Source organism: Meles meles, chromosome 9, assembly GCF_922984935.1.
Source record: "Meles meles chromosome 9, mMelMel3.1 paternal haplotype, whole genome shotgun sequence".
Classification (NCBI taxonomy): domain Eukaryota; kingdom Metazoa; phylum Chordata; class Mammalia; order Carnivora; family Mustelidae; genus Meles; species Meles meles.
In genome coordinates, this window is record NC_060074.1 from 94,534,269 (window position 1) to 94,557,005 (window position 22,737).

General features: G+C 39.3%; 1 protein-coding gene across 1 annotated transcript in view; it reads right to left on the reverse strand.

Moving 5' to 3' along the window:
* The window catches only part of THSD7B (thrombospondin type 1 domain containing 7B), a 568,622-nt gene that overhangs the window by 498,236 nt on the left and 47,649 nt on the right, over positions 1 to 22,737 (reverse strand). The gene's annotated exons all lie outside the window — the stretch shown is intronic.

The window sequence follows — 22,737 nt, forward strand, 5'->3', positions numbered from 1 at the left end:
CATCAGAATATAAATACCACAGGAAGGACTTTAGATGCTTTCTTTAAGGCTGTATTCCAAGTGTCTAAAATAGTTCTTAGCATATAACGGATACATAGTAAATATATAGCATATATACCATATATTATGACCATACAGTAAATATTTGGTGAATAAATTCTCACCGGTGATCATGGAAATAAACTTCAAACAAGGAGACTATGATTCTCTCTTGCCTAGTCAGCAGGAATATGAAGTACTGGCAAAATATAAAGAAAGTGGCAAGCTTTGACATTGTTAATGAAATTTGAAATGGCACAGCATTTTGGGGAAGGAATTTTGGCAGTTTCTATCAAATCTGAAATTCCCAAATCCAACAATTCTACTTCTAGGAATCTCACTAAAATATTGACAGCTGACATTTGAACACAGCTAGATGTATAGCTGAATGTCCTCAGCATTATCTGAAGACAGCTGGATGTTCTCCTCAACACCATTTGTTATAAGAAACAAAGGTCTAAATGATCTTCTAATGGAAATGATGAAATTAATGAAGATAACTCACACCATGGACATTATGCAATGCTATAATGGGGGACCTCTATATATATACCATCATGGAAAATCCAGTGACCAAAGGCAAGTTAGAGAAAATTATGCCAGGTATGATTTCTTTTTTGTAACACACACACACACACACACACACACACACACACATTTGTGTGTGTGTGTGTGTGTGTATGCTGTGTACACATAACGTTAGACCAGGAAATAATTATGCCAGTTAATTTATATTACTCCTGAGATTACCAGGGTAGGCTTGAGGGAAATATTTTAACTTTTTATACTATGTATTCTCTATCTAATTTTTCATAATAATGCGTTTCTTTTATAAATAAAATGTGATTAGAAAAAAGTAAAAATTAAATGCAATGTGGTCTCATTAAATTAGTTCAGTATCCTTGACATATAATGTCATAAGGTATTTGGCATAATGTATTATCCTTTCACTGAGGATGCTTTTATTTAAACAAAGTTTTTAAGCCAAAGGAATATATTTCTAACAGGAGAATTTCAGCAAGAATATTTCTACTAAGGAGGGCTTCCTAGAGCATCTCACAATGGATCATGAAGACAAAGGCAGTATCTGCATCAAACAAAGGACAGATTGGAGGAATCTCTAATTCTCCTTTTATTCACCACCAAAAATCATGGCCCGTTGTCTGGGAAAGTACTTAAAAGCTTGGAGTGGAATGTTTAGGATTCCACAACTGGGATTCAAATCATTATAAGCAGAGAGAAAGGAAATCCCCCTCTCTGTCGCACTCCTTAACCTCATCTTAAAACCAGGTGCCCACTTTTAGTGGGCCAACCCCTGGTTTACTGGATGTTCCAGGACCACCGGTTGTGAGTGGATTTGCCTCTGTATCACACTGTCTCTATAGTGCACCCAAATCACCTCAAAAATGTGTTTCTTTAGATCCAGAAGAGCAGATTCTCTCCTTACTTGCTCAGTCTTTTCAACATGAAAATCATCGGTACAAGACTTTCTCAGGTGTTCTGCTTGGAGAATGGGGATGACTAAGTGCAATTCAGTTAACGTTACTTGAAAATAATTCTACGCACATACCCTACTGACCCTCAATCAACAGCAACATGTCCCTCCAGTAGGGGATGCATATTAACACAGCAGTTAGCACTCTGTGAATAATTATAGGCTGTACTTCAAGCTGCAAATGAAAGAAAAGGGAGAAAAGGACCAAAATAGAGCTGCAAAATGTTAATACATGAAGGAGAGAATGTCGAATGACAGGACAGAAATAAAGAACAGTAGAAGCTATGCTTAGTAACACAGAGGAGTAAACAATTAATAATTTAATGTTGATAATATTGAATAATGCCATGATACCACCATACAGGATGAATAAGAAATATAGCAAAAGGAGGTTCGTAGGATATTGTAAGTACACCATGACTTGCTGGGCAAGGGCCCTCAGCTAAAATACGGCACACAACTGCCATCAAAAGAACCCAACAATTCCATATTAAAAAGGAGATAGGAATATAATTCAGATTTGTAGAACTTACAGAGCACAGTGGTTTCACATACATTTTCACATTAAATTCACAGCCTTGCTCAGGTGCTTAGAAATCAGTGACTCTAAACACATGGCAGGCAGCTCAGGGGAGGCCCAAGAAGAGATAGAGGAAGAGAAGTAGCCTTTGGGGAGAATGACAAGCCCAGCCAATCTGGAGGACACAGCCTGTGCTTTAATAGCCTAGACTGAAACACTTCCCCAATGGTGAAAAGATTCCAACTTTACAAAAGATATACAATGAGCACATGAAGAAGTGTTCCACTGTTAGTCAATAGGGAAATTCAAATTAAAACTACACTATCCAACAAAATAGTTAAAAGTAAAAAGTCTGAAAAGGCTCAACGCTGGTAAGGATATAAGACAAGAACCTCATATTTACATACAGCTGGCAAAGGTGTAGAATGGTACCACCCATTTAGGGGCAAAAAAAAAGGATTTGAAATATTCTGATAATACTATACCTGCCACATTATCCAGCAATTGCATTCCTATGTGATTACCCAAGAAAAATGAAAGCATTTGTTCACAAAAAGCCCTGCACAAAGAATGTTCTTAATGACTTTGTAAATAATAGTGAAAAACAATCTTGATGTCAACCAAGGGGAAAATGTATAAATAAGCTGTGCTATATTCATACAAGGGAATATTACCCTATAATATAAGGACAACTTGGATGAAATCTGGGAATTCCATGCCAAGTGAAAGACAACACAAAGAAAGTACATATTATATGATTCCATTTATAGAAAATCCTAGAATGGTATAAATTAACTGTGGGTCATAGAAATCAGATGAACAGTTGCTTCTGATGGGGAATGGGAGGGGAAGTAGAATGGGACCAACTGGGAAGGGGCAGAAGGAACTTTCTGGGGTAGTAGAAATACTTGTTTGGACATGCATTCATCAAAACACGCATTTACCATCTCAACATGTTACTATATGTAAACTGTAACCCAATTAAAAATCACAGAGGTAAGTTAGGGTAAAATGAGAATTTCGGCTGTGTAAATCCTTTATAAAAATCTCATTTAACTAAAAGAACAGCATCTGGGGGCGCCTGGGTGGCTCAGTGGGTTAAAGCCTCTGCCTTTGGCTCAGGTCATGATCCCAGGGTTCTGGGATCGAGCCCCGCATCGGGCTCTCTGCTCTGCAGACAGCCTGCTTCCTCCTCTCTCTCTGCCTGCCTCTCTGCCTACTTGTGATCTTTGCTCTCAAATAAATAAATAAAATCTTAAAAAAAAAAAAAAGAACAGCATCTGGAAAATTCTACCAACAGCAATTCATAGCTGAAATTATAAAGAAAATAGGAAAAGAAGCTGCTATCCCAGACAAAGCCTGACAAAGGAGAAGTTATCTATTGGCAGGGTAGACATGAGGAATGCTTTGGCAGGAAGCAATGTGAATGGGATTCACTGAGGTTCTGTCCCCTACAGCTTATTTGGTCACAGTATATGGACATTCTTTTCCTAAACCCCAAGCTTTTGATTTGCTAAGTGCAGAATGTTAACAAGAAAATACTTGTATTTGAAGGACAAGGAGAGGGAAGAAGGAAGCAGAAGGGAAAGGAACAGGAAAAGGAGGAGGAGGAGGAGGAAGAATAGGAAAAGGTAAGAGTTTAAAGTAAAAAAGGAGATAAAGAGGCCTCCAGAAGATACAAATTGCGAAGATGATCCTGAGAAAGAACAGTGCAGCCTGAGGAGGAACACTATTAAGGAAATTGAAGTAGGATGTGCCTCTCCATTTTTCTTTTCCTTTAAATCTTCAGGAAAACATCCATTACTCAGTAAATCATTATTGCACCAGAACTCTTGTTTGAAGATTGCATGCCAAACCCCAGTCTTGTTCCAAGATGGAGATGTGTCAAGGGTGGTGACCACCTGTGATGGTTTGGGCCCTTGTGGGTTCCCTTTAAGTTCTTGTAGAATCTGACAGATAGAAGACTAAGCTAGCCTTGCAGAACAGATTTTAGAAATTCAAAAGGATCAGAGAAAACTCATGAGTTAAATCTCTTAAGATATAATACACTTTGAGGTGTAGCCTCCCCCAAAAGGAATCTTAACCACCACAGCTACAAGAACCCCAAAGAGGATTAAATAGGATAAAGCTCCAAGGGGGCCCTGTGGGATACCTAGGGGGCTCTCCAATGAGCACACATTTTAAAGACTTGCACAAATACACAAAAAAGGAAACACAGCCAGGAACACGTTTTAGTGACTTCAGCATGGCATCATAATAATGTTCTCAGGGCTAAGACTTGTAATAAGACTTGTAAGACTTTGGGCCTACAAAATTGCCAAAGAAAGCCAAAAGAGGGGAAGGGGCACTTTAAAAGTTTTATGTAAGAAAAATAACGAAAGCGACAGGATGATTTTTCAGCTGGGGCAAATGAATAATAAGCTATAAGGGGAAGAATGGTAATAATCGTTTAAGAATTAATACTCACTGAATATTTCCTAAGTAGCAGGCATGAAGCTAAGCATTTCACGTTTACTATTTTATATGATGTTATAACAGCCCTGGGAGACCAATGGTATCATTACCCTTACTTTAGGATCAGAGGAACTGAGATTCAGAGGGCAAGTGACTTTGTCTAGGTCACACAGCTACCAGAAGATATGGGCAAAAGTCTGAATTCAGCATTTTGCGTCAAGAGCCTCTCTCTTGGGCACCATGTAGTAATTTACCTTTCAAACTCTCATTGTTGCTGTTACTATTGAAATCCCTGTCTACCTCTGAAAAGGGTATAAACAAGTTGGTTAAGAAGGGATCAAAAATCTGGGGCACCTGGGTGGCTCAGTGGATTAAGCCGCTGCCTTCAGCTCAGGTCATGATCTCAGGGTTCTGGGATCGAGCCCCGCATCGGGCTCTCTGCTCCGTGGGGAGCCTGCTTCCTCCTCTCTCTCTGCCTGCCTCTCTGCCTACTTGTGATCTCTCTCTCTCTGTCAAATAAATAAATAAAATCTTAAAAAAAAAAAAATCTAAAATTGGCAAAGAGATCATGTAGCTTTCAAAATAAAGTTAGCCTCCCGTTCCAGGTAAATTACAACCCAGAATAGGCAGGAAATGTAGATAACCAATGACTCAACTGCTGTTGAGATGGGAGAGAAGGGCCCAGAGCCTGGCTGTTTCCCTTTGACATTCAAACTACAACATTTGGGGCGCCTGGGTGGCTCAGTGGGTTAGAGCCTCTGCCTTCGGCTCAGGTCATGATCCCAGGGTCCTGGGATCGAGCCCCGCATCAAGCTCTCTGCTCTGCAGGGAGCCTGTTTCCTCCTCTCTCTCTGCCTGTCTCTCTGCCTACTTGTGATCTCTGTCTGTCAAATAAATAAATAAAATCTTTTAAAAACAAAAAACAAAAAACAAAACAAAAAAAAAACTACAACATTCAAGCCCTTATCCCATGTGGCTGTTAGAAGGTCTGACCCCACACTGCCAATGAGTGTCCTGAGGTTGGTCCCAGCACCCTGTGGACCACTGATCCAGCTGACCCAGATGTCTCTGTCACATTCTCTGCAAATGAATTCACAAGATCCCCAAGCTTCCCCAACAAACCGAATTCCCACAGGTACCATCAACAATGTCAACAGGAGGTCTCTCTTACTAAGCTATAGAGGTCAATCAATGGTACTAGAGACTTAAAAATACCATAGGGAAAACACATCACATAAAAATAAATTTGAAACTCGGCGCTGGAGTTTAGTGGTCATGCTTCCACAGGGAATAGTCTTGCTTGGCCTTTCCAAGGCCAGACCAAGGCCAGGCCAGCTGCTCCCATTCCCTGAGCACCAGCCTCCCTCATAGGGCCCTCTGTCCTGGAGCAGTGGTTAACAGCTTGGGCTCCAGACTCACACTCTTTGGATAAGAATCTTAGTCCTGCCATTGTAACTTCAGGCCGGCTACTGCTAACCTCACTTTATTCATATCTATGATGGGGATAATAATGTTGCTTATGGGATAGGGATGTTATAAGGATTTTATGAGATTATTCATTTAAAGCATTTATATGGCATTCCTATCTTATAACAGTGTCATGAACAAAGTAAACATCAGCAAATATTAATTATTTCTGGTTGTGAATAATCCAAATCTCGAAATCTACAGTTAAGCTATCCAGTATGTTAGTCAGGTGCCATGTACACACATATGGCTATGGAATGTGAAATGTGGCCAGTCCAAAAATAGGAGAGAGAGTATAAAATACATACAAATTTTCAATACATAATTAAAAAATAATTTAAAATATCTTTTTTATGCTGATTGCATATTAAAATGTATTTAAGCTGTGTTGAGTTAAATAAGGTATATTATTACAATTAATTTCACCTGACCCATTTCTTTTTGCATTTTTAAAATGCATACTAGGAAATTAAAAATTACATACGTGATTCACATTTGTGTCTCGCCTTAGATTCCTACTAGACAGTGCTGGTCCAAGGATGGTCCATGGAGCAACAGCATAGGATTCTCCTGGGAGCTTACTAGAGATGCAAGATCCCTGCTTCATCTCAGACATACTAAATCACAATATGCATTTTAAAAGATCCCCAGGTTAAAAAAAAAAAAAAAATCCCCAGGTAATTTGCATGCTCATTACATTCTGAGAGGCACTATCCTACAGGAAAAATGAGTTAGCCTCCTACATGGTGTCTATAGCAAAGACGGGAATCCCTTTTTACTTTATTAAATAGAGAAGGTGAGGTCCCATGTGCTCAGTCTTTTTCAGACTTTGCGTACTAGAAGATCCATTAAAAATCCTCATCCCCCCGACCTTTACCCACAGAACTCTGTGTCTTCATATTTGCTTTAGGATAGATTAAATGAGTAAATTTGGATATAGAAGTGGCAGGAGAAAACAAACCAATTCTGAGTAACTGTTCACAAAGGGAAAGAGGGTGGATTCCACTGTGTTTTCAGTATGATAATAATTCCAGGCAAAATTCAAAGCTTATTTTTAAATAGACAGTAGCTAAAAAGAAAGGAAATCACACTTCATTATGAAATGATTAGAGTTCATTAAGCATCCTCTATAATGAAAGAGTATGAAAATATGGCCCAGGAGGAAAAAGTTGAAGACTGGGGGTGTTTGGTGTAGAGAGAAAAATGTCAAGAGTATAATGCGGGTATTTTTAAATTTTTGAAGAGTTTTTATATGAAAAATAGATTAATTTTATGCAGCTCCTAAGTGCAGAAGCAGCTCCTAAGTGCAGAACTGGGGGAAATGGGTGAAAATTAACAAGAAGCAACTGAATATAAGAGAAGTCTATGTAATAATTGGAACTTCGCCGAGTAATGAATTAGTTACCACTAGCATGCGATCTGAAACCACACTCGGTGATGCTTCAAGAAGAAACCACTGTGTCAAAAAAGTTTGCACCAGACAACCAATCCATCCCCTTTGTTGGTTTGTAAGCTCCTGCCTGCCAAATCTTACAAGTTTACAAGGAGGCTTTAACTGGGTTAGGTCACGTATATTGTCCAGATAGTCTCAACATCACATCATGATCTCAAGGATGGGTCCTTGGGGGTAGGTCTGGGAGTGGGGAAGGCAAGCAAAACTCACATTCCAAGAACAAGGAACAGGGTGAGAAGCCTCTAATTGCATGGGTCCAACTCACAGGTCAACCAGTGGTCACATCTTCTCTACAACCTTTCCCAAGATACTTTCAGATTATACTGACATTATGATTCTAATTTCTCAGTTAGTAAAGATGACAGAAATGGTCCCAACAACACTTTTAAGGTTATACTTTGAATTCCAGGCTTAACCTCCATAAAGAAACGAACAGAAGGTTAGCCTGGGGCTGAGAGACTGACACTTAATTTTGGGTACTTAACAAATACCTTGATTCTATGTTGTATAAACACAAGTACCATAAACCATAGTTTAATTTGGGGTACTTAACAAATACCTTGATTCTATGTTGTATAAACACAAGTACCAATAGGAAAAGGTCTATTACATTATATTACAATTTTAAAGAAACACTCCCAAAGACAAATATATGCATGGCTTCTTTAATAAAGGAGGTGGGTCTGGAGAAGGGATGCATTGAAAAATAAAGCTCCTTTAAGAAGTCTTCTATCTGATATAAAAAGAACAGCAAAAGAGGTTGAACTGTGACAACAGGATCTAAATTATATCATACAGAACACTCTCCTTTGCTAAGGAGAAAATAAAAATCAGGAGAAAGTGTCAGTAAATTGAGCTTCAGCGTTTTAAGAGGAGAGTTAAGCAGACTGATGGTGGCCATACAGCTGCCCGGTCTTTCAAGCCTGAAGACCACCTCACACCACTTGGAAATGGGGTTAAAAACAAAAATCATTTAATCTTTGTAACAGATTATAGATTTTCAAGAATCTTTGACACAGCATCATCACAAAAGGAGTTTTCCAAAGGGTCATGAAGAAAAGCCACGTGGCTTATATAGGAAACAAGAATAAGCAGGAAACAGAAAGCCATAAAATCGGAGCCAAAACAATCTGATTTAGCAAGTCAGTAAAAGCTCTGACTTGAAAGCAGCAAACTCCACACTGAGCCCTGACATCTGAAGTTATTATCATTCGAAACAAGTTCTGGAAGGAGCTCTCTGATTACTGGGGCTTCTTTCCAGCCCCTGGAACTCGAATAATTGTCAGATTTAGCAGGAAAGAAAATGTTAGACTAGTGAGTAAACAAATATGGGGAGGAAATCAGTGCGAGTTAGAGAAGGTGCATGTTTTGTAAGCACATTAACTTTTAGGGCCAGGGGCATGGACGGAAACTGGCCAAAGTGTTAGAAGTCTAAAACTTAACACTGACCAACTGGGAGAGCTCAGCAAGTTTCAGCTACTACAGGTCTCAATTTGCATATTTAAGGATAAAAATATTAAATTTTGTCATCGTTCCTAACCTTCCCTATTGATAAGAATTATATATATTATATATATAAGTGTATATATAATACACACACACACACACTATATACATAAAAAAAGTCTTACAAATTTCCAGGCCCACACTAAACCCACTGGATGGAATTTTAGGGGAGGAGCCCAGGAAGAAATATGTTTAACAAGTACCATAGATAATTCATATCACCAGATTTGTTGTCAATTACTTCTCACATGAAACTGAAATTCCCTCAGTTTCAAAATGCCATTTCTTTTTTTTTTAATTTGTTTCAAATAGTAGTTTCTCATAACCTAAAGAGATAGATACAGAAAGTTTCTATTTCATCAACAAGTAATTACTTAAGTTAGTTTAATAAAGTTGTCAGTCTTAAAAATGATAGATGTAGGGGCACCTGGGTGGCTCAGAAGCATCTGCCTTCAGCCTGGGTCATGATCCCACAGTCCTGGGCTCGAGCCCCACATGGGCTCCTTGCTCAGCCAGAGACTGCTTCACCCTCTCCTCCCCACTTGTACTCTCTCTCACTATCTCTGTCTTTCTCTCTCTCTCTCAAATATATAAATAAAATCTTGAAAAAAAAAATTGAAAGATGTAGTTGCAATCTTTCTCCAGTCTAAAGAATACTAAAGAGGACTGGTCTACCTGACTAGCCAGAAGAAAACTGCAGGTATAGAATGTAGTGGAAATAATATATTTGTAGTGTCAATTCTATTTCTGTGAAAAGGAGACATCACAGAAACAAGAAAAAGATTATTACATAAAAATAAGTTTGCTTCTGAATGTAACTAATTTTTACATTTATATGTCCCACACCGATGAGATAAGAATAAATACATTCTATTATCCCTACTTTATAAAGGGATAAATTGAAGCCCAAATTGGGTAACTCATCTGGCCCAAGGTTAAGTATCATCATCAACGGTACAGGCAGAATTGGAATTCTGTTCACTTAATTCCCAGTTCAATATTTCTCTTCACATTATTTCATTTTATCAAAAAGTAATAACTATTATCTCAATTTTACATACTTCTGAAAATTCCCACGATGAAATCCCCCCCCATGGTTGTTACTTTGAGATTAATAGGAGGCAACTTATAGATACAAATCTTTCATCTCTGAAGTAGAATTCTTAGAATATTAACTCCACAGGCCAACAGTTTGGGCAGAATCATTTTAAATATTACATCTCAAAAAAAATGCTGCAGAGAAGCTAAGCTGTTACATATTTATTTTTCTATCCTTAACAAATTCTTCTCATAGCTTGTTGGATAAAGCTACACCTCAATAGCCCAACACTTCCATAACATCGGTTTGCTTCAGGGAAATAGAATATATACCCCAACAGTGTGGGTGCTCTAATTTTCATAACAGAGAGGTCATTTTCTAAATTAAAGTAGCTGTTGCTTTTATTTTTTTGGCTATAACACTTTCCTTTTATGAATTAACATCACAAAGTAGGGTATCAAAACTTAAGTTTGCTTTTGGACAAAGATTTTGGAGGATCGGGGGTATTTTATTGTTTCACATAGTAGAGACACAGCTCCTGATTATAATTGGAAAAGTGGCATATCACTCACTATATGCAATCATTTTAGTTACATTTTAATGGAAAGAAAGACATATTATTATTTTTTAAATACTTTATTTATTTATTTGACAGAGAGAGTTGAGCACAAGCAGGGGGAACAGTAGAGGAAGAGGGAGAAGCAGATTCCCCACTAAGCAGGGAGCCTGATGCAGGGCTCGATCCCAGGACCCTGAGATCATGACATGAGCCGAAGACAGACGCTTAACCATCTAAGCAACCCACGCATCCTGGGAAGTATATTAACCAGTGTGCCTGTGTGTGTGTGTGTGTGTGTGTGTGTGTGTGTGTGTGTGTGTGTGTACGCGCATGTGCGCACGTATGTGTGTGCTGTTGCTGGGAGACAATTTCTCCATGGATTTGTTGTATTTCTGTGTACCTCACCCCTTAGAGATACTGACAGCTTTTGCTCCAGACTAACTTTCCAAGGACGTTTATATAGCAAATAGCCTTAGAAGAGAAGGATAATGTCACTCTCTGGGACAAAGGTTGTGCAGATTTTCCTTCAGTCCCCTTATGAAAGACTGGGATTTCTGAAGCGGAGTATGTCTCTCCTGTCACAGAAGTCACTTTGTGTGCAGGTGTCATGTGTGTAGCCCTGCAGATGTGTTGCACTGTGGGAACCAGGGCTCAAGAAACAAATGCAGATCTGGCTACTGACACTGCTGTGGGGAACAAACTGCCCTTTGTCCCTGACCCGGGTCCCGTGTCTTCCGTCAGTATCTATGGAATGGTTGCAGGCTAACAAGCTAGCTTGCCAGTAGGGTAAAAATCTGAGATCCTTCACAGTTCTTGGTATATGCGTATGTCAGTTACTCACATCGGCGCTAACAAATAGCTCTTCCTACAACGGCTTTCTGTGATTCTCTTAGAACTGTCTCTCAACGCTCTCTCCGTGTGCTAAGAAATCCTGGAGAGTCACTTTATGACTGATCATTTCAATTAAGGAACAGAACAGCCCTGGGCAATTTTTTTTGAAAAATCAAAACTTCCGTCACATATTCTAGTATACATTCCAAAATTCTCACATCTACCACTTTTTCTATGTCAAACTGTTGCAAGGGAATGCTTAAGGCATGGTCTATGGACTTCTTGGATTAAAATCAACTGGGATGCTTTGAGTGGGATGCTAAATTCCCAGATTTCGAGTACAGTAACAAATGTATGAGGGGTCAATTCTGAAAGCACTCATAGAGAACTCAGGGGACTTCTGTGTTCTCAAAGACTAACTAAAGTTCAAGGAGGTGTTAACTGCAAAAGAGCTTAGATCCCTCCCCCACATGTTGTACTGGACGCAGGGCAATCAAGTGTCCAGGCCATTGCCTGGGTCATGCTCTATCCGCTGTTCAACTTAACCCCTTCCAAGAGAGAACAGATCACATAATCCTGTTACTAAAGGATTTTGCCACTGCATCATATTCTAACGTCTCATTTTACAGAGGAGAAAGTTGAAGTGTTGGCATGTCAACAGAAACTTTAAATGGCATACTCCTTTCCTCTTCTAGGTTGTTGGATCTTCAGTCCTGCATCTTAAAAACGCTTTTTACCACATCTTCTTTATATACACAATGGAATACTATGCAGCCATCAAAAGAAATGAAATCTTGCCATTTGCGACGACGTGGATGGAACTAGAGCGTATCATGCTTAGTGAAATAAGTCAATCGGAGAAAGACAACTATCATATGATCTCCCTGATATGAGGACATGGAGAAGCAACATGGGGGGGTAGGGGGATAGGAGAAGAGTAAATGAAACAAGATGGGATTGGGAGGGAGACAAACCATAAATGACTCTTAATCTCACAAAACAAACTGGGGGTTGCTGGGGGGAGGTGGGATTGGGAGAGGGGGAGCGGGCTATGGACATTGGGGAGGGGAGGCGAACCATAAGAGACTATGGACTCTGAAAAACAACCTGAGGGTTTTGAAGGGTCAGGGGTGGGAGGTTGGGGGAACAGGTGGTGGGTGATGGGGAGGGCACGTTTTGCATGGAGCACTGGGTGTTGTGCAAAAAGAATGAATACTGTTACGCTGAAAAAATAAAAAAAATAAAAAAAAAAAACGCTTTTTACACACCCATAACATAACACTCATTGTATTAAATCCACATGATTTGTTTTTGTGCTTCTCTCTCCAAATTGGCTTTGACTTCCTAGTATTTAAGGTTGATTTGTTCATCCCTCGATCTCTAATATTTCATATGGTGTCTAGCCTATGGCAGGGCTTCAGTAAATGTGTGAATGCACAGAAAAGCAAAGCCGTCAGCATCTGAAAAGAAAAAAACCAGCTTACTGAGCTCTTACCATGCATCAAGCACTGTGTTATAATTGTTTCTCCCTTAAACACAGATCATCTCACTTAATCTCAACAAGTCTGTTGGCATCTCCATGTCACACATGAGAAAACAGGACACTTAACGAGGCTGCACAACTTGCCCAAAATCACATGGGCAGAAAATGGGGGAGCTGGTGCTCAGATGTGGCAATCCCCACTTCAGAACTAAGTTTGTTCTTATTAAGCTAAGTGGACCACTCTATCCCTTTACATCATACCACATAATCCATATATTCATAAGGATGACCCTCTTGTTTCGTTTTAACAAACCCCAAGTATTATTTATTTCTCAGAAGAAGTGGGAGGGGTTTGCGTAGACAAAGTATGACCATCTAAACATGGTAAAATCTTACTGTCTACTACCTGTGAATATTAAGTTATGTGGCAAAGGGAAGTTAAGGTCATATGGAACCGAGTTTCCTGATCAACCAACCCTGAGATGTGAAGATTATTCTGGATTATCAGAGTGTGTCCAATGTAATTACAGGGATCCTTATAAATGGATGAAGGAGGCATGAGAGTCATAGTCAGAAAGACATTTGAAGATGGTATGTTGCTAGCTTTGAAGACAGAGGAAGGAGTCATGAGCCAAGAAATAAGGGAACCCGTTGAAGCTGGGGGAACACACCCCTGCTGGCATCTTGATTTTAGTCCAGTGAGACCCATTTCTGACTTCTGACCTCCAGCACTGTAAGGTGATCAATTTGTATTGTTTTAAGTCATTAAATTTTTGGTAACTCATTACCACAACCATAGGAATACAGGGGAATGATTAATAGGAAATAAAGCCTGTGCCAGAGACAGTGAGCTGCCCCTCAAAGATAGGCATTTCCCTTCCAAACCACACTCCTGTTGCTAGAAAGGTGGATGCTCAGCCAGACATCCCACTTTCCAAGGTCCTCTCATCCCCCTGTCCTCTCTGCAGGGGACAGGAGAGAGAGGGACAATGACTAGTCTCCTCAGTGAGACTAGTCATTCTCCTATTTGCTGTCTAGATGATGCAATGTTAGCTTTTAACCACAAGGTGGAAACTCATGCACAGGACGGTCAGCTAAACTCGCCTGAGGCCACCAAGTGTGGCTGAACTAGAATGAGTGCAAGGGGCAAGGGGCCATGGAGCAAGGGGAGTCTGCAGAGGTAGGCAAGGGACAGATCATGCATGGCTCATGAGTGATTGTAAAGAAGTTTTAATCTAGAAAAAGTCACTGAAGTCATTTTGCATGGGAATCACACACTCACATAAGCTTTCCTATAAGGTTTTGGCAGGAGTAGAGAAGAAAAATAATCATAGCTAACACTTATTAAGTGCTTATCATATAAGGCTCTGTTCTAAATGGTAGGTGTGTGCACATGTATGTTCAGAAATTATCATTGTTTATATCTAACAGATGAGGAAACTGAAGATAAAAGTATTAACTCATGCAAGATACACAGCTTATAAGTGCTAAAGTAAGAATCTGGACAGAGGTAGTAGGTCTGCAGAGCCCGTGCCCTGAACCACATTAAATAACTCCCCTCTATTTAGAAGGGTCTTGTAAGAGTAGGAGGAAAATCAGCCAGGAAACTATTACAGCAGTTCATGTGAGAAATAATGCTAGGAGAGGTAATAGATAAAATAAATAGAATAAACAAAGTATATATTTGAAGCAGAATTAGCAGAATATGATGATAGATTGTGGGCAAAGACATGAATGACAGTAAAATATCGAAGATGCTGCTCAGGCTTCTGGCATAAGCGCTTGGAAGGAAGAAAGGCAATTTCCCAATCCTGGAACACTGGAAAAGGATCTGATAGGGGAATGTGCAGGATAATGAAGAATCTGGGGGAACACTGAATTTAAAATGCTATGTATTATTTACAGAGAACTAGCTGGGTCCAGTTCTAAGCTCCAGGTCTAGAAAGACTTGGGACACCTTGGATACCTATCACCAAGAGCTAGAAATAGAATCAGTATTAGAAAAACAGTTCTTGGGGCGCCTGGGTGGCTCAGTGGGTTAAGCCTCAGAGATCAGGTCATGATCTCAGGGTCCTGGGATCAAGCCCCACATGGGACTCTCTGCTCAGCGGGGAGCCTGCTTCCTCCTTTCTCTCTGCCTCTCTCTCTGCCTACTTGTGATCTCTCTCTGTCAAATAAATAAATAAAATCTTAAAAAAAAAAGAAAAACAGTTCTTAAAAGAATAAAATGAACTGTGATTATATATTCCATATGGAGTTTGTTTGGATGTTTAGAATGTTTGGATGAGCAGTGGCACCACAACTCAGCTGGTGTTTCAGCTTTTCCATTGACATGGGGTGATTAATACTCCACCCCCTCCCAGTATGCCTGAGAAAATGGCCAGATGACACAAGGAGCCATTTAACCCATCTTAAGCACACAGGTGTCTTACTAAGCAACTCATCTCTGGAGGACAGCACCTGATGGCAAATTCAAGTAGAGCATGGAAAGATGCTAAATACTAGAGCAAGTCGAGGAGGAAACTGTGAAACTTTCCTCCAGGAACAGTTGGACAAAAAGCGTATGATTCTTCTATATCCTACTTGCCAGGGCACTCACATATTCAACAAGGCTGGAGAAATAGATTTGGAAGGAGTAACTTTGTTTCAGAAATTGCACTGCCAAGAGGAACCTCATTACCTCTTGGCTTGGTCTTCATGAAAAATCTAATCCAGCTGACAAAATGAAGTTTAGTAAGACACCCAACTAAAGATTGTAAATGCACTAGTCTCAGCATGTTTTTCTAAATGCAATCTTCTACCCTGAAAAGGAGAATCTAACTGCTCATTAATGAAGTGCAGGTGTATGTGAACAATTGAAATAAAGGGAAAAGTTGTTCCAAAGTGAAAAGAAATGCCTAAAATGGAAGGGTAAGACTATATGTGGGGGGCTTAATCATTTGTTCAAGAAATATCCATTGAGCTCTTACCTGCCTTTGGCCAGGTGCAGTGCTAACAGCTGTGAAGTCTACCACAGCCACTAAAACTGTTGCTGCTCTCACGATTTACGCAAGATGAGGGGCACATGGGTGGCTCAATTAGTTGAGCGACTGCCTTCAGCTCAGGTCATGATCCTAGAGTTCCAGAATCAAGCCCAGCATCCGGTTTCCTGCTCAGCGGAGGGTCTGCTTATCTCTGCCCTTACTCTTCTCATGCTCGCTCTTTCTTTCTCTCTCTCTCTCTCATTCTCTCTCTTAAATAAATAAAATCTTTTGAAAAAGATTTATGCAAGATGAAAAGGAAGAATGAGGAAGGGGAAGAAATGAAAACAAATGGAAGAGGAGGAAGATAAAATATACAAAAGAAGAGGAAGAAAAATGAGGTTGGGGAAGAAGTGAGAAGGAGAATGAAAGATGAAAAGAAGAGCTGTTTACAGCCCCTGCCATACTACAGGCTGGTACCAGGTCTCATCTAGACTAGAAGAGTAGATTCTTAAAAACAGGATCTCTCTTTCTCTCATTTGACACATATTCATTGTTTTGTCATGGCTGAGCCCTCCACAGAGCAGAGTCTGCAATGACAATTGAGTTGTTGACACTTTATCTGGGAGGGACAAGTTCAGGAGGCAGTAAGGGAGAGAAAGTGGGAGGCGAGAAGCAAGGGAAATATGAAGAAATGCTGTGTGATGGGTTACTGGGCTAGCTGCCATTTTGCATTAAACCACACAGATGTATAGCCAATTCATGTATTTGGAAAACAGAATTTCTCTGGAAGGACTGCAAGAATATATTGGAATAATATACAGGTGCACTGGAAATAGCCTGGCTCCCTCTTCAATCCTGTTTCTTTCTGGTGATGTTTCACGCCTTACAGGGCTAAGTCTCCCCCACTTCCAGGTTGCTGCACCATAGCCCCCCAGCTGCTCCTCAGGAAGCCAGAGTCCACACCTCACAATGTGGTGTTGTACCCAAGGCTGAAGTAGATCCACGTGCTTATAGAGCATCAATAGAGAGAAAGAAAGAGGGTGGAAAGGAATATGAGAAGGGGCAGAGCTTGAATTCGATTCAACTCTCTTTGCTGTGCCAGAGAGGGTGCTGAGTGCTGGGGAAACAAAAGCAAAGGACAGATCCGGCCCCACCCTTGTGTAGCAGCCTGCTTAAGGGGACACACAAGCAAGCCAAGCAAGCAGTGAGATAAAGGGCTTTGACCACTGAGGATCAGAAACCCTATATGGTCTCTGAAGGTTCCCAAAAGGAGCAATTTATGAGAAGTATGTGTGATCAAGGTGATAGGCCAGAGCCAGGAAAAAGGTCTGTGTTGGAGGTGGGGGATGGAGAGACATAGGATAGTGGTCAGTGGTCAGACAGAGACTGGCTCCCAAGGCCTAGAAAGCTAAAGAAAGGGTTATGTATTGTTGGAGCTCAGGACGCTGGACAGGGATAAAGAAGGCAATAGTGTAATTCCTACAATCTCATGATCTGATCATTATAAGGCCTAATATCATAGCTTAGAATTCCACCTGACTACCTTAAATCCACAGCACTTACCTTCAGCTGCCCCCCCTCAGTCCACCTTTATTACTGGTTTTGCTCTAAGTATGTTCTATGCCATTCTATTTCTGTGCCTTTACTCCAACGGCTTGTTTCATCTGGGATTCTGTCCCCTTCACATGAACAGCTGTCTAAACACCTGCCCTTCTTTTATGGTCATGGAAAAGTTTTCTTCTTCATGAACCTACCCTATGTTCCCCACATCCCACTGCTTTAATATTTCCTTCCCTAAAAATCTTCATTTTCTCCTAAAGTGCTTACATCACCTATGTATTTAGTCTTTGTATATGTGCTGCTGAAGCGAGCACAACCTATGTATTTAGTCTTTGACTGATACATCTCCCCTCCTAGACTGCTGAAGATCAAAACAAAAACAGATGGACATAAATCATTTGAAATCATTTATAGCTTCTATAATCTTTTCTCCTCTGGAGAACAAAAGAAATATATCTAACTCTAGAAATTACTCAGAAATCAATTACTCCATGTCAAAGGCCAAGATCACTCAGCAAAGCCACTGTCTGAGTCCAAGCAGACCTCCCTGGCCCAGGGACCCTTCTTGTTTTCTCCTTTGCATTCCTTCTCAGTCTCTCCTCATGGACCATTTCCACCACTTCATTATCCTCAGATCTTCCATTTTATCTGATTCCATTCCAGGTCCTCTGGACACCTGAGCTTGGCAAGGAATGCTGATATCCAAACAGCAGATCATTTTGGTTTTGTTAACTGTAAAGCAATTTCTTTCTCTGCACTGCCCATAAAGCAAAACTTAATATATCATCTCTCACTTGATGAGTTTTTCATTTTGAATTCCATATGCATTTGTAATTTTCTCTTTATGTGATGGAATCTGGCACTGGGAAATACAAAGTAGGACCCCAAGAATGGCCTGCAAAGGCTTTATAGCCTATGGGTGGAAAGGAAAATAATATTGATGGCTGGATATCAGGCAAAACATAATGTGTTTTACAGAGGTATAAGCATAGTGTAGGAAGATTAGCAAAGCTGAAATATCACTGGTAAAAGAATTGGAAAAATTCAAACTCGCAGCTGGTTCTAGGTCCTTGTCAATCTTGCTTTTGTGTGACGCTACACACTTTGGTTTCAGTAGCAAGTGGTACTGAATCACTTTTGTTGTACTGATTTTGAAAAAATATATCATAATATATTGCATGAAGAAGAAGGTGTTCTTCCTCTTTTAGAGATCAAATAAAGCAGGACTCACACGTCGTCTAAAAGGCCCATTTTTCCACAAGTCATTTATTTTTCCCAGGTGTAGTCAGTACTCAATGCTAGGCTTTCTCCTCAAATATCTCACCTCTATCATTTGTCCAAGCCAGCTCCCTCCTGTCCCATTTCAATCATATGAATTATATCTTGAGCTAAATAAATTAAGACATTTTTAATGTCATGAACAGCCTGATAATTTAATGAGTGGTAAAATAAGAACTCTTCAATATTTCTGCTAAGCACGCTAATTCAACAAACATTTGCAATATCACACTAAAATAAGTTTGTTATACTTGATTTAAAAAAAAAAAAATCACTAAACTAAGATACAAAACCAATGAAATGCAACCAGTAGAAACCAATCTCAATTTAGGCTCCTGGTGACCTAATTGCCTTTAAATACATAATACTCCTTTTCTAAACCTTTCTCAGCTTTCACACTTTTGGGGAGAATGTTTGGAGAGAATATTTGAAATATAAATATGCATATATTTGAACTAAACATATATGGACTTTCTCCAACACCTATAAACCCAATAACTGAGGGTGTCTCCAAAGTAGAATGACTACAATTGTCTTCTACATTTTGGTCTCACGTGAACTGCCATCAAACAGCCTGTTGTTAATTAGGGAAGATTATTTTATCCAGTTATCTCTTTTTCTCTGTTAGCATAAAGGAAGAGAAAATGCTGTAAACCCATTTCTCCTCTATGAGTCAATACTAAAGGAAGTTCTAAGAGCATTTTTTCCTTAAACTTTATTCTCACACCCAAATGAGTTTATTAACTTTAAAACCAGTTTCTAAAGATAGGCCCTCGAATGATGGTGGAATAGATATCTCCTTCAATTGCCCCTTCAGAAGTCTGTTCATCTGTTCATAATGTAAATTACTTTATTTCATAGCACAAAAACGTCTTGGATAACCAGATAGGTTTGCAAGTAGGACATGAGCACTCCCGAGAATTCTCTTGGTATACTGACATTCAAGCATTCTTATAGACAGCTAAGAATATGAGATTTCTTCTCCACTTAAAAACCTGTAGTGCTGAAAGAAAGGCTGTTCCTATATCTCAAAAACAAAGTCTCACCTCCAGAACAGCACAAAAAGCCTAGATTTCCAGTGTCACTGTCACTTCCTTATTCCCTATGCTCCCCTCACACCAATTCATGTGCCACCACTGAACACAAATGTCTCCATTCCTTTCCATACGTCCCCTCTGCCCCCAATGAGCACATGCTTCTCTAATGATCCTACAAACTCTCTTTAAGCAGTACCTCCTTTATGAAGATAACCCTCAGATATCATTAAATGGTTATAGCCATATTATATATGTAATGATCGTATTACTTATGACATTATAGCATAGTTGCTAGTTCAATTGTTGTTCCAATTTTTAAAAAAACTATAGAGTAATGAGGGGCAACTTCATCACATCAGTGTCTAGTACACAGCCAAAAACAGAACTGGCACCTAATGAATTACTGAAAAAAAAAAAAAAAAAGACTATGATTTTCAACCACTTTTTACTCACCAAATCAATATATTTAAAAACAACACAATGAACTAGAAGACAGGAACAGTATTCTTGTGGCTTATCTAAGTTCTATACAGGTCAAAATTAAAGCCTGCAACCCAAGCATATTAAGTCTCCATACACTACTTAGACCCAAAATACATTAAGTCTCCACATACTACTTAACATTCCAGAACACATTCCCTTATCTGACCATGTACTTCCTTAATGTCAACGCTGGGTCCAACATGATAAAGATGTAGGACTTTCAAGAACTACTTAATCTTACTGGAGTGGAGGAAGCAACTAATGCATTTAACAACTCAGCTAAACCGTGTCCCATCCTTAAAAGAGCTGTGTCCCTTTAATGCCAAATAATGAATCTGAAATAAGAAAAAAAAAAATCAGGAAGGGTTCTTCTTTTTTTTTTTTTTAAGGTTTTATTTATTTATCTGAAAGACAGAGATCATAAGTAGGCAGAGAGGCAGGCAGAGAGAGAGGGGGGAAGCAGGCTCCCTGCTGAGCAGAGAACCTGATGTGGGGCTCAATAAAAAAATGAGGCTTTAACCCACTGAGCCACCCAGGCGCCCCATGGAAGGGTTCTTCTTAATTGCAACCACCCAATACCTTTCCCCAATTTTTTGTTTAGGATTTTTGGGGGTTTTTTGGGGGGCGGGGGCAGTTCTTCCTCACCATATAAATACATTCTATCTCCATGTCATTTCACCCCATATTTATTGCTATTTCAGTCTCTAGGCCATGTTGTCATGAATGGAAAATATGTAGGTCCCTGTCTTTATTAAATTTTGAAGGTGTTTTCTTTATTTCAATGATTTATCTCCTGAGAAACAATGCTTGAATGCAGGCTGAGTGGCTTTAATTTCATTTGAGAAAAGAGCAAGAAGGAAATGGTCTCACCGAACCAAACTTTTAGACTTAGAGGCAAGCATCACTCTTGCTGGTATTTCTGAATTATACAAGAGAAGCACAACTCTCTCTACAACAATAACTGGTAAATAAAATCATGAATACTCTTCTATATTTTCATTCCCCATTCTATTGGCTTAGCTACTACTGCAGGTAATGCTTCTCATATTGATTGTTACAGCACCACTGTGGCTGCATTTAAAACATCACATGAACACTGAACAAAAGAACTAGGTAAATATGCCATAGGTATTACGCCATTTCTCTAAGCACCATGAATTGAGGTCAAATGGGGAAAGGGATGTCTAAGTCGCTGACAGCAAATTCCGCCTCAGCATCCAGCCTATGGAAGAGACTTGGAGGCACTTGGGAGAGAATTAACATTCCTTTTGGTCCCCCCATCCCTGCATTCTGGAATTCATTTTCCATTTCATTCTACTGCATAAGAGATCCATGGAAATGGGTCTTGGTTTGGGGGTTTGCTTTTTTGTTGGTTGGTTGGTTGGTTTGGGTTTGGGTTTTAGTTTTGGTTCATGGGTGGAGTTGGTAGTATTTTCCCCAGGGTAGTATTCCTCTGAGATCTGAAATGCAGAGCAGCAAATTCACAGTGAATGGTGGAATTTTATAGGGAAGAAAAGTCAAGCAATTTCACTCTAGAGATTGAAGAGCGTATCCTAGAGTATAAGGAAAAATTAACCTGTGGGAAAGTCAATTGTCATTGAGAAAAGAGTTTCCAGAATCAATGCTATATTAAAATTCCTTCTCCCTCTACAATCTAACATTAAAAAAAAAAAAGCCAATGTTCACAAAAATTGAAATGTAAAAGCTGTCACCAATTTTGGCCTTATTACTGCTTTAGCAGAAAAGGTTAGAGATATTTAAATCTGGTCTCTTTAATTGGGCAACACACTCACTGGTCCCTTACAATAGCAATTCAATTGTTCTTTTATGTTTAACTTAAGCCAAGAAGAAATTCTCATGTTGTTAGATGTGTCAAGGTATATCTAGAAATGATAACAGTAGGAAATTAAGGCATTTATAAGAATGGAAAATAATGACTGAACAATCTTTCCTGTACACTTCCACACAAGAGCAAAATAAAGCTTTTGTTAATGACTAGCAAGGTTGTAGTAAGCTATACTATATATTTAATGCAATTGCTGACCTCTGGAAACCCTAGTACTATAGACAATAGTAAAAGGGAATAAAGAGAGGTAGAATAAAAAAAAAATTACCAAGGTCTGAAAGAATAATCTAAAGTTCTTTATCTAAATTCTGTTATTCCAAAGTCAGAGAAGTAAGCATAGTCAGGTTCTACCCTGAAACAGAAAGTTTCAAAAAGTGACATTAGATATGGAAGAAAACTGAATGAAAACTGTAACTTTAATTGTCTAAGCAAACACTAAGGATTCTGTAAAGATGATCCTTCTATGAGTGAAAGGGTGAATTATCCAAGGTTATGGTCATAGATGCCTCTGGAATGTTGAAAGGCCATATCACCAAAAAAAAAAAAAAAAAAAAAAAAAAGGGAAGGAAGGAAGAAAGATAGGAAGAAAAAAAAGTTACCTGGTATGAAAAGGTTTATAGGGTAAAATGCATGCACTTCCATACCAAGGAAGTTTGCATCATGCCTTTATAACCTAATTCTACAGTAGAGGATTTATGTACATACTCAGGAAAACATTCCCACC